The sequence below is a fragment of the Lissotriton helveticus genome, chromosome 9 (genome assembly GCF_964261635.1).
Source record: "Lissotriton helveticus chromosome 9, aLisHel1.1, whole genome shotgun sequence".
Taxonomy (NCBI): domain Eukaryota; kingdom Metazoa; phylum Chordata; class Amphibia; order Caudata; family Salamandridae; genus Lissotriton; species Lissotriton helveticus.
Genome location: NC_136070.1, coordinates 779,706,358 through 779,721,577, shown reverse-complemented (window position 1 = coordinate 779,721,577; position 15,220 = coordinate 779,706,358).

Sequence of the window (15,220 nt, the reverse complement as noted above, 5' to 3'; positions counted from 1 at the left end):
TCCTTCAGTTGATGGGAAAGTGGAAGGTAATGATGTTACATTCCTTGTGGACACTGGCGCGACCCGTTCTACTGTGAGAGCAGCAGAAATTCCAAACCTAGCCCTCTCGGGAGAAACTATCCAAGTTGTAGGACTCTCAAATAAATATATTAAGAATATTGGAAAATTCAGAGACCTGAATCGGTTTGTGGTATGTGATACAAGTCCGGTGAACCTTTTAGGCTGGGACTTGTATGCAAGATGAAGTGCACCAACTATTGTACGCCAGAAGGTATCGCTTTTCAAACTCCAGATGAGGATGTTGCTTTTAAAATGATGTTAGCAAAGCAAGGGACAGAAGTGAATGATTTATATTCATTGATTACAGAAGAAGATTTACCTGAAGAGTTGAGAAATACAATAAGATCTGATGTATGGGATTTTACAGGAAAGGACATTGGTTTAATGAAGGATGTGGATCCTAAAAAAAAAAAAAAATTTAACAAGAGGGGGGAGAGAGAGAGTCAGTGGATTCGGCCTCCCTAGTTATATGCATAAACAAAGTAGAATCCACTCAGAGTGGTGGTGATCCCAAACAAGATGGGGAACACACAGTGTTGTATAAATGCCCCTCACACACCAACAGGCCCCTTGGTGTCATGCTTCATCATCGGGGCCTTCGCACCCCTCTACGGGATGCGGCGTGCTACGACTCGCGAATACGCAGGAGCACTTGTAAGTGAACTATGTGAGGGGGTGTGTGTCTACAAAAGTGTGAGTGAGGTGAGGTGAAAAAATGGTTAAAAAATACCTGGCGCGTGGGTGAAACAAAATTTATTAAATCCCCGGCTGGTATTATTAAAAAAGTGCAAGGCGTGGTTGATACAATACTAATTAAGGTATTACAACCACTGTGAAAAGTGTCAACATGTTTCGGAACTCAGAGGTTCCTTCTTCAGGACAAGGATAGCACTTACCCTCCCCTTACTCACATGTAAATGTAAAAGTGTAAAATTTAATTACAGCAATGTGTAATGTACCTAACCATGTTATATATATAGGTAGGTGTCGTTGCGCCCAATTGGCGATGAAAAACCTGTAAAGAGAAAGCATACATAAACACACTGGTTTTAAGATGCACAGGTACTAGGAGAAGAACTTCCCAAAATATAACTTCTCAAAATACAGCAGGGTAAATCCAAAAATGGTGGAGCCCTGAGAAAAATGCAAAAAAATTTTTTTAAAAGGAAAAATAAACTCACAAGGACATAGCACAGTATATACATGTATAAACACAGAACATGAACTTAGTCTCTACTCTGATGGAAATAGAGCACAAAAACAGATAATTTCACAGCTTACTTTAGGTACTCAAAATTAAGACCTCATGAGCCTGTGCGTGTTATTGGGGGATCCTTCTTTTCTGTTCAGAAACTGACCTATAGAAACATTAGTATATGGGATTTAATTTGTAGTAGGTATCAATACACCAATGCGCCATACTCAAGCTCCTATTTCTAACCCAAAACTCACGGTTACTGCAATGGCTAGTTGCCTGCCTTCCCTCAACGCGGCTCCGATGAAGTGAGCGTTTATCGCGTCAGTACCCTTCTTTATATTCTGCCAATGGCTCATTATCGTCGGTTAATTGAATAATGAGACCCGGTAGATGCCCAAGTATGGACTTTGTGATCCAAGGGAGTCCGGTGTTGCGCGATCTGTCACCGCTATATATTGCGCATGCGCCTACCAAGCAGGAAGGGTGTTACTTGCGCATGCGCGGACAAATATAGTCACCGCGCATGCGCAAAGGAGAGACACAATGCCGCTCATGTCAGAACGCTTGGAATAGAGACTTGGAGGTGTTTAAAGCATGCGCGATCTCTTTCAAATGTGACAGGAAGAGAAAGATACAAAAGAGACTTGGAGGTGTAGCGTGCATGCGTGCTTACTTTCCAATGTAACAGGAAAAGAAAACACTGCGTGGGGATTAACAAAGCGATAATTCGCCATACATTCTAGAAGGGGTAATGGTTTTCTATGTCGGAACAGGAGACCTACAGGAAAGGGGTGTGTTTCCAAAGCCCTGGTTGAGTTATAAATGGCCCCATTAGCTATCTAATGTTCATAATTCAAAGGGGTGAAGAGAAGTTAGGGATTATCCCATTGGTGATGATATAACTTGATATACCCACACACACGGGTTCGCAGAGGCCATTTTGACAATGTTTGAATAGAAGGTCTAAATGCAGTTCATCTCAAGAGATTCCAAGGAATGGAATCATTAAGCCCAGTGACATCAGTGCCAAGACGGAACACCCATCTCTGTTCTTTTTCCAGAAGGCCCACATCAGAGGGCAGTTGTTCTATTATCGTCCACTGTAATTCGTTGACACAGTGTTGGTGTTCAATAAAGTGGGCAGACATTTTCGTTGTAAGTTTTTTGCACCTGATATTACTTTTGTGCTCATTGAGTCTTGTTTTGACTTGTCTCGTAGTCATACCAACATACTCTTTCCTACAGGGACACGTGATCAAGTACACAACATTTTTACTGTTACAATTCGTAAAAACACGTTGGTCCCACTTTGTCCCATTCGAAAAGGTCAAGGAAAGGCTTTTTTTGGTGAGGTGACAATTGTTACAGTTTCCACATGGGTGGTGGCCGTGAATGCCCTGCAGTCTTGGCTGGTCACTTTTTTTGGGCAATGGTCTCGTGTGGACAAGCATGTCTCTTAAGTTCTTACCCCTTCTGTGTGCAAACAGAGGTTTTTCCAAAGACAGACTTCCGCTTGTCAGTGTGCGCCAATGTCTATTGACCAGTTTTGTCACCTGGTTTGTAACTGGGCTATATGTTGTGACACATACTGTTCTTTCCCCTTTATTGTCACTCCTTGGATTATCCTCCAGGAGGGACTCACGGTTGTTATTTCTAGCCCTTTTCATTGCTTTTTGGATCACAGTTTCAGGATACTGTCTCTGTCTCAGTTTCGTACTGAGGTCTTTCGCCTGAGTTTTGTACTTGTTGATGTCACTACAATTCCGACGTAGACGTAGGAACTGTCCGTACGGTAAATTCTCCCTCAGATGACGCGGATGAAAGCTGTCAAATCTGAGGAGACAGTTCCTAGCCGTCGGTTTGAAGTGGGTCTCTGTTTTTAGGATGCCCGCTTGATGATAGATGTTTAAGTCCAGGAACACCATGCTCTCATTTGACACCTGATGTGTGAATCTAAGGAATGCATTCTGGGTGTTCAACCAGTGGATGAATTCAGATACTGTGGTCTCATCTCCTTCCCAGATGACCAAGATGTCATCTATATATCTCCGCCAGGTATGAATCCTTGCCCTGTGCGGATTGTCTGGATGCAGAATCTTAGTGGATTCAAGATGATGGACATATAAACCCGCCAGACTTGGGGCAAAGGTGCTACCCATACTCGTACCATGTTTCTGCCAGTAGAGGGTGCCCTCATACTCGAAGAAATTTTTTGTAAGTGCTAGTGAAATACATTCCAACACTACATTCCTGGGAGTGTGGTATTCCCAATTAGTAGAGTGCAGTACTTCCTCCATAATTTGCAAGGTCTCATCGTGTGGGAGGCTGGTATAAAGGCTCTCCACGTCCAGACTGAGGAGCATTTGAGAGGCGGTATCAAAAGTTTGGTTTTGTAATAGTTGGAGTACGTGTCAGTGGCCTGTACAATAGGTCTCAGAAAGGCATCGGCAAACTTGGAAAGAGGTTCCAAGATTGACGATATGCCAGATACAATGGGCCGTCCAGGAGGATTGTCTAAGTTTTTATGCACCTTAGGCCCATTGTATCTGGCATATCGTCAATCTTGGAACCTCTGTCCAAGTTTGCCGATGCCTTTCTGAGACCTATTGTACAGGCCACTGACACGTATCTGAGAGACACCAAAGCGGTACTCCAACTATTACAAAACCAAACTTTTGATACCGCCTCTCAAATGCTCCTCAGTCTGGACGTGGAGAGCCTTTATACCAGCCTCCCACACGATGAGACCTTGCAAATTATGGAGGAAGTACTGCACTCTACTAATTGGGAATACCACACTCCCAGGAATGTAGTGTTGGAATGTATTTCACTAGCACTTACAAAAAATTTCTTCGAGTATGAGGGCACCCTCTACTGGCAGAAACATGGTACGAGTATGGGTAGCACCTTTGCCCCAAGTCTGGCGGGTTTATATGTCCATCATCTTGAATCCACTAAGATTCTGCATCCAGACAATCCGCACAGGGCAAGGATTCATACCTGGCGGAGATATATAGATGACATCTTGGTCATCTGGGAAGGAGATGAGACCACAGTATCTGAATTCATCCACTGGTTGAACACCCAGAATGCATTCCTTAGATTCACACATCAGGTGTCAAATGAGAGCATGGTGTTCCTGGACTTAAACATCTATCATCAAGCGGGCATCCTAAAAACAGAGACCCACTTCAAACCGACGGCTAGGAACTGTCTCCTCAGATTTGACAGCTTTCATCCGCGTCATCTGAGGGAGAATTTACCGTACGGACAGTTCCTACGTCTACGTCGGAATTGTAGTGACATCAACAAGTACAAAACTCAGGCGAAAGACCTCAGTACGAAACTGAGACAGAGACAGTATCCTGAAACTGTGATCCAAAAAGCAATGAAAAGGGCTAGAAATAACAACCGTGAGTCCCTCCTGGAGGATAATCCAAGGAGTGACAATAAAGGGGAAAGAACAGTATGTGTCACAACATATAGCCCAGTTACAAACCAGGTGACAAAACTGGTCAATAGACATTGGCGCACACTGACAAGCGGAAGTCTGTCTTTGGAAAAACCTCTGTTTGCACACAGAAGGGGTAAGAACTTAAGAGACATGCTTGTCCACACGAGACCATTGCCCAAAAAAAGTGACCAGCCAAGACTGCAGGGCATTCACGGCCACCACCCATGTGGAAACTGTAACAATTGTCACCTCACCAAAAAAAGCCTTTCCTTGACCTTTTCGAATGGGACAAAGTGGGACCAACGTGTTTTTACGAATTGTAACAGTAAAAATGTTGTGTACTTGATCACGTGTCCCTGTAGGAAAGAGTATGTTGGTATGACTACGAGACAAGTCAAAACAAGACTCAATGAGCACAAAAGTAATATCAGGTGCAAAAAACTTACAACGAAAATGTCTGCCCACTTTATTGAACACCAACACTGTGTCAACGAATTACAGTGGACGATAATAGAACAACTGCCCTCTGATGTGGGCCTTCTGGAAAAAGAACAGAGATGGGTGTTCCGTCTTGGCACTGATGTCACTGGGCTTAATGATTCCATTCCTTGGAATCTCTTGAGATGAACTGCATTTAGACCTTCTATTCAAACATTGTCAAAATGGCCTCTGCGAACCCGTGTGTGTGGGTATATCAAGTTATATCATCACCAATGGGATAATCCCTAACTTCTCTTCACCCCTTTGAATTATGAACATTAGATAGCTAATGGGGCCATTTATAACTCAACCAGGGCTTTGGAAACACACCCCTTTCCTGTAGGTCTCCTGTTCCGACATAGAAAACCATTACCCCTTCTAGAATGTATGGCGAATTATCGCTTTGTTAATCCCCACGCAGTGTTTTCTTTTCCTGTTACATTGGAAAGTAAGCACGCATGCACGCTACACCTCCAAGTCTCTTTTGTATCTTTCTCTTCCTGTCACATTTGAAAGAGATCGCGCATGCTTTAAACACCTCCAAGTCTCTATTCCAAGCGTTCTGACATGAGCGGCATTGTGTCTCTCCTTTGCGCATGCACGGTGACTATATTTGTCCGCGCATGCGCAAGTAACACCCTTCCTGCTTGGTAGGCGCATGCGCAATATATAGCGGTGACAGATCGCGCAACACCGGACTCCCTTGGATCACAAAGTCCATACTTGGGCATCTACCGGGTCTCATTATTCAATTAACCGACGATAATGAGCCATTGGCAGAATATAAAGAAGGGTACTGACGCGATAAACGCTCACTTCATCGGAGCCGCGTTGAGGGAAGGCAGGCAACTAGCCATTGCAGTAACCGTGAGTTTTGGGTTAGAAATAGGAGCTTGAGTATGGCGCATTGGTGTATTGATACCTACTACAAATTAAATCCCATATACTAATGTTTCTATAGGTCAGTTTCTGAACAGAAAAGAAGGATCCCCCAATAACACGCACAGGCTCATGAGGTCTTAATTTTGAGTACCTAAAGTAAGCTGTGAAATTATCTGTTTTTGTGCTCTATTTCCATCAGAGTAGAGACTAAGTTCATGTTCTGTGTTTATACATGTATATACTGTGCTATGTCCTTGTGAGTTTATTTTTCCTTTTAAAAAATTTTTTTTGCATTTTTCTCAGGGCTCCACCATTTTTGGATTTACCCTGCTGTATTTTGAGAAGTTATATTTTGGGAAGTTCTTCTCCTAGTACCTGTGCATCTTAAAACCAGTGTGTTTATGTATGCTTTCTCTTTACAGGTTTTTCATCGCCAATTGGGCGCAACGACACCTACCTATATATATAACATGGTTAGGTACATTACACATTGCTGTAATTAAATTTTACACTTTTACATTTACATGTGAGTAAGGGGAGGGTAAGTGCTATCCTTGTCCTGAAGAAGGAACCTCTGAGTTCCGAAACATGTTGACACTTTTCACAGTGGTTGTAATACCTTAATTAGTATTGTATCAACCACGCCTTGCACTTTTTTAATAATACCAGCCGGGGATTTAATAAATTTTGTTTCACCCACGCGCCAGGTATTTTTTAACCATTTTTTCACCTCACCTCACTCACACTTTTGTAGACACACACCCCCTCACATAGTTCACTTACAAGTGCTCCTGCGTATTCGCGAGTCGTAGCACGCCGCATCCCGTAGAGGGGTGCGAAGGCCCCGATGATGAAGCATGACACCAAGGGGCCTGTTGGTGTGTGAGGGGCATTTATACAACACTGTGTGTTCCCCATCTTGTTTCGGATGTGGATCCTATCCAGATTACACTTAAACCACGTGAAGTATATCCAAACACACCTCAGTACAGGAGGGGTCCTGAAATCACAGCAAGAGTGATTCCTGTAATTGATCAAATGATTGAGCAAGGTATTCTAAAAGAAATACTAGGTGCTCCTTGTAATTCACCTATTATGGGGATTAAGAAACCAAGCAGAAAATATAGGATAGTGCAAGATTTGAGAAAGATTAATAACATTGTAGTACCTTGATGTCCAATAGTGCCAAACCCAGCAGTGATTCTTTTTCAAATGTCTTGTGATGCGGAATGGTATACCGTGATTGATCTGTGTCAAACCTTTTTTTCAATACCTTTACATCCAGATAGCCAATATCTTTTTGCTTTCCGGTTCGGAGACCGTGTTTTGGCATGGTGCCCAGTTCCTCAAGGATATACAGAGAGTCCATCGATTTGTAATCCGATTTTTAAAAAAAAGGTTTGGAGTCATTGATCATGCCAGAAAATTCAGTGTTAATGCAGTATATTGATGACATATTGGTGGCATCAAACACACGAAAAGCATGTGCGACAGATACAATTGCCTTACTTAACTGTTTGGCAGCAGGTGGGCATAAAGTGAGACCAGCAAAATTACTGTTTTGTCAAAAAGAGGTTCAATATTTGGGACACAAAATTGAGAAAGCAGTTAGAAAAGTAACACAAGATCGGATTACTTTGATTTTGCGAATGGGTCCTCCTAAGACTCAAAAAGAGGTTTGAATGTTTTTGGGAATGTTTGGATTCTGTAGACAGTGGATCATTGGGTTTTCACTAATTACAAAAGTTTTAGAGGTTAGTCCATAAAGATGTGGTTGATCCGATTGAGTTGGATGAAGAGTGTATGAAAGCTTTTATTAAATTGGGAATGCCAGATTACACAAAAGATTTTACATTATTTTGTTGTGAGAGAGATGGATGTGCACTTTCAGTCCTAACACAAAAACATGGAACGGCACGTCGTCCAGTGGCATGTATTTTTTTTTTCTTTAATTTTTTTTATTAATCATCATCAATTAATCAATTCAGTGATGCACACAGATAGAAACAAATAAATAAACCCAGCATAAAATATCATAGCATACTAAAACAGTATCCCACCATAGTTCCATAATTATATATAGTTGATGATAAATCCTAATTGCCATTCACACCCTAGTGGGAGTAGCGACGTGAAAATCATAATAATCAACAGTCCCCCGGGTTCGCTATATATAAAACCCTATTCCCATCCTTCCCACCCTTTAAAAAAACCAAAACATCATACTTCATAAACATGCTACAGTACTAACTATAACTATATATAGCTAGATTCTCTCCAGCCTACATTTCCAATCTGTTACTGGAGCCCAGATGCGCTTACCTAGCTACCTTGCTTTCCATCCTTTTTTTTCATATAATCCTTTTTCTAAACGATATATATAGCTAAAAGCCGTGACAGCCATTGTTAAAACGTAGGGAGGTTAGGGTCTTTCCAAGCTGATGCTATGCAAATCCTAATAATAGCCATTGCCATAAATAGAAATTCATAATGAGCTACAAGCGCTCCATCCCAAGCCACCCCCAGGACCACTAGATCGTTAGTAAGGCTTATCTGAATACCCAAGTCCATCCCATAAAGAGCTCTATTGCCGTTTTCAAAGGGGCCAGCATTGGACATGAGGCGAACATGCGGATCGTGTCAGCTTCTATACTCTGGCAGCGCGGGCAACAGATACCACTTGTCCCGCCCCAGCAAGCTATTCTTGCTGGTGTAAAATACAATTCAAAAATAGTTTTAAAATGTTGAGCTTGGAGGTTCGCCACCTTTAGGACTGTACACCCCAGTTTAAGCGAGGTTTCAAACTCATTCCCTTCAGTATTCTTTTTCACCCACTATTTTCCTGAGACTTTTTCCAGATCATCATTCTTACACTGATTCAGTTCCCTATAGATCTGTGTGATTGAGCACCTCTCTGAATATTGCAATCGTTCCATAACTGCATCTCTTTCAAATACCTTATTCCCTCCTTGTTTCTTTGCCAAGACCGACTTAATCTGCAGGAATTAAAAAAGAATTCCGCGCTCCAAGTTATAGAGATTTTGTGCTCTTTGAAAAGAGATTATACCTTCAGAATCAGTGATGTAACCAATTATTTTGACTCCAAGTGCATCCCATCGTCTCATTACACCATCGTGAAAAACCTCCGGTAGAGAGGGATTCTTAAATAAAGGGGTATAATAATTCATTCTCCCAAGTTCCAACTTCTTCCGAATTGAAGTCCAAACCATTATAGCTGCCCCCAGCGTCTTAAACATGACTTTTTTATAATAGCTTGCCTCACTAAACCTTAAAAGCCAGTTGCGAGCTTCGCCACTTAATAGTAGCTCATAGACATCTGGTATGGCCTCTCCACCCCTCCTTTGATCTGTGATCGTGCCACCCAACAACCCACGCGTATACTGGAGAACCGAAGCCCAATAATATGCCCTTAGGTCAGGTACTGCCCAGCCCCCTTATCCCTAGGAAGGGACTTACATTTAATTATCCTTCTTGTTTTCCCGTCAGCCCAAATGGATTGGTTGACAACTCCCATCTCTTTAAACCAGTTATTACCAAACTTCAGGGGGATAGTCTTAACCCCTTCGACGCTCATGACGAGCTGGGCTCGTCATGTGGTAGCCTCCTCGCACGCTCATGACGAGCCCAGCTCGTCATGTAAAGTGCGTTTTTAAAAATCTCAGCGTGCGAGCGGAATTCCGCCCGCACGCATGCGGTTAAATAAGTATAGAACCTTTGGGAGAAATAACATTTTAATAATGTTACAGCGCCCTACCATTGTCAGATGTAAGTTGTTCATTCTGTCTAGATCTTTTTTTGATTTTTGGATTATCAGGCCTAGGTTCTTTTCCACTACTCTAGTTAGATCTGATGTTATAATTACCCCTAGGTACGTGGCCGAATCTGTCACTCTTGGGTCTATCAGGCCAACCTTCTCGTTGACCACAATTTGTAGCCAGACATTTCCCCGTAGCAATCCGTTTCATATTCTATTTCAACCTGAGTAGAGAAGGGATCTGCAGAAGTGATTGCCAGGTCGTCTGCATAGCCTAGGATATTTGTTTCAAACCTGTTCATTTGTATCGTAAAATACTTCGGTTTAGCTCTATCCTTCTAATGAAAGGGTTGATATAAAAAGCAAAAAGAAACGGAGAACAGGGACACCCTTGTCGGGTTCCTCGCCTGATGTGAATTAGGTGACTCTGTTCATCCCATGGCTCGAAGTCTGATCTTAGGATTCCTATATAGCGCCTGTATTGCCTTTATACACCCTACACCAATATTTAATTTCTCCAATACAGACCAGAGAAAGCCCCAAGAGACCCTATCAAACGCTTTTTCCGCGTCATGCAATATAAGAGCCATAGGATCTCGTGAGGCTGCGGTGCCATCAAATAAGGTACATACTCTCCTAATATGATCTGCCGTGCCCCTCCCTGGGATGAAGCCATGTTGTCTGGGCGAGATCACCTTCCCTATTATGGAGCTGAGGCGATTGGCTAAAATCTTGGAGTAGATCTTCGTGTCACTGTTCATAAGGCTGATTGGCCTATACGAACCTGGGTCTGTTGGTGGCTTGCCTTTCTTCAAGAAGACCACCATAGTGGTTCCCCCCAGGATGTGGGGGTATTTGTCCTCTCTGAGTTTGGGTCATGACATTACACAAATCTTCCCTCAAGTATGGAAAGAAATGTTTATAAAATTCTAGAGGGATAAGGTCTGGCCCAACTGCCTTACCGGCAGGTAGGTCAATAATTGTCCCCTGAATCTCTTCAATAGAAAAGCTAGCCTCCATAGCTGTAGCATCCTCCCCAGATAATCTCTCCATTAAGGCCAATTCTAGATAATCATCTATCTCCGTACTGTCCGCAACCATGTCCCCGCTATATAACGTTTGATAAAAATCTTGAAATACCCTACAAATATCCTTCGGAGTGGTAGCAGCCACCCCAGCTTCTGAAATGACCTCGGAGATATTCCCTCTAGTTGCTGCCTGTCGGGTTCTTACAGCTAAGATGCGTCCCACTTGTTCGCTAAATTCGTGGTGGACCTGTTTCCAGGCCAAGAATTCTCCTGCCGCTTTAGCGGCAATATTATCCCCTGACGCGGCCTTTGCAAATGCAAGTTTCTGAGCTATCTGGTCTATGTTAAGATTAGAGCCAATGGCCCGAGCCATTTCTTCTTCCAAAACAGTGATTAGCTTTAGCCATCTCGGCCTTTTCTAGCTTGTTCCTTCTCATAGAGAGGCTCATAGATTCTCCACTAATACCAGCCTTCAAGGCATCCCAGACTATCCCGAACTGGGCGCTCCCCCTATTAATTTCAAGGAAGTCCCTAAGCCATTTCTCCATATGTGCCACGTAACTTGTATCCTGTAACAAGGCCCACTCAAACGACCAGTTTGTTGACTGTAAGTGTTTGTTTGTGTTTAAAACTTCTATCACTAGGGGATTATGGTCCGAGACAACACATGGCACCCTACTAATTTTGCAAAGGGAAAGAAGAGTGGGAGGAATCAAAAAATATTCTAACCGTGCTATGGCCCTGTGCGGTGCAGAATAGTATGTGCTACCAACCCCCGGGGGATTTTGTTGTTCCCACACATCTGTAAGTCATATCGTTCATCATTTAGACTAAAGCCCTGTGACCTTTCTTCTTTCGTCCTATATACTTAATTGGATCCCCCTTCCAAAGCCCATTTAATCCATTAATGTTAACATCCCCACACATGATGATTGGAAGAGGCCAGTTAGCTAATTGTATGTTGACTTGGTTAAGCATCTCTGGGTCATCTACCGTTGGGCCATATATTGTACAGAGGGTAAAATTAAGTCCTGGTGTTTGGCACTCTGCTATGGCCCATCGGCCATACATATCTGAGAGGCATTTTTTAACTGAAACAACATTTCCCCGGGCAAGTATTGCCACTCCCCGTGTCCTGGTCCCTTGTGAAGTGCATACTATCAATTGATAGCCCAGCTGTTCCTAAAGAAACTTACAAGACCCCTCAACATGGGTCTCCTGGAGACGAATGACTTCAGCCGGCAGGGACTTAAGATATTCTTTCACCGTCCTACGTTTTACAGCGTTGTTGAGCCCACACACGTTAATAGTTACTATCCGCATGCTATGTCTCCAGTTTCCCTTATTTCAATTATGTGTATCCTATTATAATTTTTTCTACAAGATGATGATTTTTTTCTCCCCCACAACCCCCCCTCACCCCCCCCTGCCACCAAGCGCCTCCCCCACCCCCACCAGAAAAAAGAAGCAAGGAGACTTAAGGTCTCTGTGATGGAGCCTGGAAGTTGACCCCCTTTGCAGCTTTCCTACCTAAATTTATGCTGAATGTGTCTTAATCCTTCCTCCCCTTTGTACCCAAACGTGACCCCCTTCACCTATCCTTAAAAAAAGTAATTTATCAAACAAATACAGCTCATCTCTATGCCCCATTAAGGTGTAACATTAGACCTTTCCGATTTTAGAGTGTCCATGTCGGCCTCGGCTTGAATTTCAGAAGTGAAGACCCTTGGATTATTTTTGTGTATGATCTTCAGCCTTGCAGGGTTCATCAAATAGGCTTGCAGGCCCATAGCTCGGCAAGGCTTGATCACTTCTCTCAATCGCCAACGTCTTTCCACAGTGATGTGGCAATAGTCCGGTGTAGTGAAGAACGATTGATTCTCAAAGGTCCGTTTGGCATTCGGGTGAGCTTTAGAAAAAACCTCCTCACGAAGCAAGAAATTCCCAAAATAAACTAAAATTGCTCTCGGCATCGCTGCCCCATCCTTGCCCCGTTGTGGGTTTTTCTTGCGCATCATCGGAAAACGGTGGACCCGTTGCATCTCTGTCTCCCAGTTCCAATGAAGGAGCTCTGGAAAGGCCCTCTTCATCAATCTCAAACTATAATCCCTGATGTCTTCCCCTTCTACACCTGCTTTGATCCCAAGGATTCGGAGGTTATTTCACCTCTGTCGGTTCTCAAAGTCCTCCATATTCCATTGTAAATCCGTAAATTGTTTATCATAGGTCTCCGTCTGGGCTAGATCTTTCGCCTGATTATCCTCTAGAAGACTTGTGCTGTCTTCCAGCTGAGTCAATCTGATGTTTGTGTCTGTGCATGCCTTGGCCATTTTTCAAACCGCCCCCTGTAATTTCCCTTGGCCATTCCCTATTCCCCTTCTAGAGCCCTACGATCCAGCGTGTTGCACCTGGCCACTACGACCAAAATAAACAAAGCCCGCTGGGGTGGTCGCTCATTTTCGCACAATGCCGCCAGAATGTGGAACTCCCTCCCGCTTGCCCTGAGAGAGAACAACAATCTGCTGACTTTCAGGAGACAACTAAAAACTCATCTGTTTGCAAAAGCTTATTAGCGCCCTATCCTGTTGTCAGAACGGTCCTGGCTAAAGCGCTGCGAGGCCTCAGGGTAGTTACGCGCTTTATAAGTTTAATTTTCATTTCATTCATTTCATTTCATTGTTGCCAACCTGTTTTTTTCCCCATCAATTCGTGTCTCCTATTGAAGCTGTTTTATTGAGTCAAATATCATCTTTAAGGAGGGCGCAGCATCATCCACCTCCGCCGCCCCCTGTCCTGTGTGGTCTGGATAAACGCTCCTAGTGGCTGAATAGTCCCACTTTAAAGCAGGATCCGTATTAGCTCTGCTCTCCCTGCGATTATCATCGCCCGTTTTCTCCAAGGAATGGGTATCCCTTTGTTTCCTTGAGAATTTCTTTTTCCTGACAACCGTATCCTTCTGTGGCGTGCCGGTGCCAGAGCTAGAGATAGAGCTAGAGAGCTGGACGTTGCTACTACCTTCCGCCTCCGAGGGACTGAGTTCAGATCCATCTGTTACTGAAAAGAACTTCTCCCCCAAATCGAATGTATCATCGGGGCTACTGCTGACCGTGACCCCCGTACTAGCATGCTCGTGTTCAGTTCCTCTGTGCTTTCTGGTTCTACTAATGTCAAAGAAGCTTACGGTTGAGTCGAATTCATCCTTCAAATATTGGTGAGTCAATGGGGGAGATATATTTCATCCTAGGAGGTTCAATTCCGTAGACAGCATCCAAAATTAGCCGTCAGTCTCCAGCGGCAAAGGGAGCGATCGCCCGCAGCCGTCAGTCAGGCGCCATCTTGCTCCCTTCAACCAGGGCTCCCAGTGACATGCTTTTCTGCTGCTTTGGATTCAGGGGCTGCAGCATTACCAGGCTGTTTAAAAGCAGTGGCTGCTATGTGTGTGAGTCTAGAGAAGAGCGAAGCAATTGTTATGGGACATCCAGTGAAAGTATATGTGCCCCATTCTGTTGAGATCCTATTAACCAGGACCCAGACTCAGCATATGATGTATAGTCGGCTGACTAGATATGAAAGAGTGATTTTGGGTGTTGAAAATGTGACACTAACAAGATGCACAACATTGAATCCAGCAACCTTTTTGCCAAGTTCAAGTTTTGAAAGGATGAAGCAGATCATGATTGTTTAGATGTGACAGAATTGTGCACGAAACCAAGACATGACATAAAAGATACACCACTAGAAGCGTCAGATTGTGTGATGTTTGTGGCTGGATCTTGTCTGAGAGATGAAAAAGGTGTACTGAGTGCTGCTTATGCTGTATGCATAGTGGCTATGGTTCTTGAAGCATCCTGTCTAAAGGAGATACATTCTGCTCACATTTCTGAGCTAATTGCTCTGACAAGAGCATGTATAATTGGCAAAAATCTGACAGTAACCATATTCACTGATAGCCAATATGGATTTGGGGTGGTGCCTGATTTCGGTCAGTTGTGTATGCAAAGAGGATTCTTGATTTCTTCAGGATCCCCAATCCAGAACAGTAAACATGTGAAGGATGTATTGAATGCATTACAAATGCCCAAAAGGATTGCTGCGGTTAAATGTTCAGCACACAAGTCAGGAAATGATTGTGACAAACGGAAAAGGATACGCAGACCAAGTGGCTTGTTTCTGTGCACAAAATTCAATTTCAATAAACAGGGATGGAGAAAAAAGATACAAATTGCCACTTGATGTTTTCTTCTTTGGAAACATGGGAAGAAATTAGACAGTTGCAGGAAGAAGCAAGTGAAGAGGAAAAAGAAATTTGGATAAAATCAGGCTGTAAAAAGAGAGCAGAAGAT